The sequence below is a fragment of the Euprymna scolopes genome, chromosome 29 (genome assembly GCF_053919585.1).
Source record: "Euprymna scolopes isolate OS-2025 chromosome 29, ASM5391958v1, whole genome shotgun sequence".
NCBI lineage: Eukaryota > Metazoa > Mollusca > Cephalopoda > Sepiida > Sepiolidae > Euprymna > Euprymna scolopes.
The window spans coordinates 33,640,373-33,643,394 of record NC_136510.1 but is presented as its reverse complement, the minus strand read 5'-3'; the positions used below and the strand labels follow the sequence as shown (position 1 = coordinate 33,643,394).

The following is a 3,022-nucleotide window of genomic DNA, read 5'->3' as shown; positions in this document are numbered from 1 at the left end:
TGTTTGAGGACATTCTCAACCTATATACTAAACGAAATTTTGGTCTACAGATTTGAAATTTGATATATGTACATTGGGATAATGCTTTAATCAATTTTCATCCGGGAAAAGGGCTGCTAAGAACTAAAAATTAAAAAAATTGGAACATGAGGGTCATTCGGATTTTCATCTGTTTGTCAACTGTTTCACGAATGCGCATGCATGAGAGATTCACATGACAGATTCCTAATGTCAAGAATAAATAGGTTTGAAAACACTTTTTAAAGATCGTGTCCAGCTGGTCTAATGGTTATCGTAGTTGATTCTATGTTTTTCGATCTCAGCTCAATATTTTGTTTTTACTTACAAGAAGTGAACTTACTTGGCCTTTTGGTCAAGATCAAAGTGTAGTATCTTTCTTCAGATGCTGCACTTCAATTTCTTGTTTTCTTTCGGTGGAGGATCAGTCCTTCACGACCGAGACAATTTTTTTTATTTGTGTATCTTTTCTTCACGTTAAAAAACGACCCTGGTGTCTAACTCTGTCCCGTGAGGAGGCATAGTAAATAGGTACAAGGAGTGAAAAGGAATTTAATGTTACGTTTAATGCCTATAGTATTTCTGTTTATAATACATAACAATTCTACATTAATTAAAATATAATATTTATGCGTAATTTAGGATCAGGCAACGCCGAGCAGCCTGCTAGTATCTAATAAAACAAATATACGTGAACAAAAGCGATTTATGCGACGTGCGTATGTTATTTGAGGACAGTTTTTTTTTTATCTATATCTATACTATTAATAAAATTCTAAATGTTATATATTTATTATTTTGTGTGTGTGTGTGTGTGTGTGTGTTTGTGTGTGTGCTCATAAAAATTCGAACGGATGCACTGAATTTAAAAATTCTTTTTTTTTCCGTGAAAGGTGTGAGTCCCTAAATTGTCCTTATCTATATATAAAACAACGCTGAGTCATACGAAAAGGCCGAAATAGGTTTTTTTTAGCCGTTTCTTGCAATTGTCGAAAAAGTTACCTACCCATGTCAACGGAATTTAGCACTGTCTGTATACAGTCGTGCTAACATCTTTAGGCATACGGACAGGACTTGTGGTTCAATGGATACAGTGTCTGACTACAGATCAGAAGATACCAGGTTCGAATCCTGGCAAGTTCGTAATAATTTTAACCATCATTTTATCCAACATTTACTCATTATCTTAGTTAGGGTATTTTTGTTTTTTCAGTGATTTTGTTTTGTGCATATGGGAATTTCCCATACTCCGAGTTCACACGGTAAGCGTTGATGGTAAGCCGATGTTGAGTGTACTTGATGTTGAGTGTACTCGATTTTGTGTTTGACTCGGCGTTGTGCGAGCCGACGCGGCACAGCCGCTAATATGAAATAAAACAAATCAATCATTTGTGGAGGGAGGCTTTCGTTTTGTTGTTATGAAACCATCCTCCCACACAGTATCTCTTTCGTTTTTCTGGAAGCAGTGATAATGTATTACCTATTCTGTGATCATGAGACAAACCACCATCTTATTTTTGAGGAGGAGGAAGGATGTAAATAGCGTCCATTTTGTTGTCGTCAGAATACTCCCACGGATTACCAGCACATTCATTTTTGTTTGGAGTGTTGCGTTGTGCAGTGTCCGTTTTATTGTATTGGTTTCATCTCCCCAGGTATTATCTCCTCATTTATTTTTAGTATTAGTGATAATATCTTTTCTGTGGTTAAGGAATTATCATGCATTCTTTTTTTGTGTGTGGAAGTAGTGTGGCGTCCGTCTTATTTTATTGAGATCAGACATCCAGGCATTATCTCCTCCTTTTTTGGTAGTAGTGTCGTGTGCGCATCAAGAGAGCATCCTGCAAGGCATTATCTTCTGCCTATTTTGTAAGCAATGATAATTTAGTAAGTGTACTCTTCTCATGAAACTATCCACCCAGTTATAACCATTATTTGTGGGGGAACTGACCATCTTACAATTTATTCTTCTAATAATCATCTTACAATTTATGCTTCAATTCAGTTGAAAATTTACAATTCTTGACAGTATTTGCTTCTGTAGCACAAAATCAATCAGTTAATTATTATTTCAATTAGTGAATCTATTTTGCCTTAACTCATCAGAAGGGCCAAATAGATTCGCTAATTGATATAATAATTAAGTGATTAGTTTTGTGCTACGAAACAGATACTGTCAAGAATTGTAAATGTAAACTGAATTAAGTGGATTAAATTGTAAGATTGTCAACATCATGAGCTTTGGAATATAGTCTTTTATCATTCATTCCTTATATTGCTCTGTCATTTCATTGAGCTTCTTAAATAAGGATTGGTATATATTATAAGGAAAGGAAGTATATGTCTATATATATATATATATATATATATATATATATATATATATATATATATATATATAAGAGCAAATAGTTAATAAAACATTTAAAAAACACTTTGAAAAAGAGTTTAAAACATTTAATTTGAAAAAGAAACACTAAATAAGTGGATAGTCCTTAATCCGCAGAGTTTCGAAGAAATACTTTCCTTCTCATCAGAGGGTAGGATTTAGCAAAAGATCTTACTTGATAACTTACTTGCAGTTTCATCAAATACTTTTGCAAGCAAAATCCGATCCCGCATTTTGCTAAATCTTAGCCTCTGATGAGAAGAAAAGTATTTCTTCGAAACTCCGCGGATTAAGGACTATCCACTTATTTAGTGTTTCTTTTTCAAATTAAATATGTTTTTAACTCATTTTAAAAGTATTTTAACATGTTTTATTAACTGTTTGCTCTTATTATAAGCTCTATCTTCTATTTGGTTTTATCGAGCTTTTACATCTGGTTGAGATTACTTTATAAATATTAACTCTTTACTATTTATAATATACTTTACTTTTACCATCTTGGATCATTTTTGTAAACTTAATTGTAATTTTTATTTTATATATATATATATATATATATATATATATATATATATATATATATATAATAAATTCCACAGCCAAACACGTCGCAGC

General features: G+C 32.5%; 1 non-coding gene across 1 annotated transcript; it reads left to right on the top strand.

Annotated features, from left to right (window-relative positions):
- Window positions 1-1,088: 1,088 nt before the first annotated feature.
- Window positions 1,089-1,161, top strand: Trnac-aca (transfer RNA cysteine (anticodon ACA)). The gene has a single exon. It is a non-coding gene; the product is annotated as a tRNA-Cys (tRNA).
- Window positions 1,162-3,022: the final 1,861 nt, after the last annotated feature.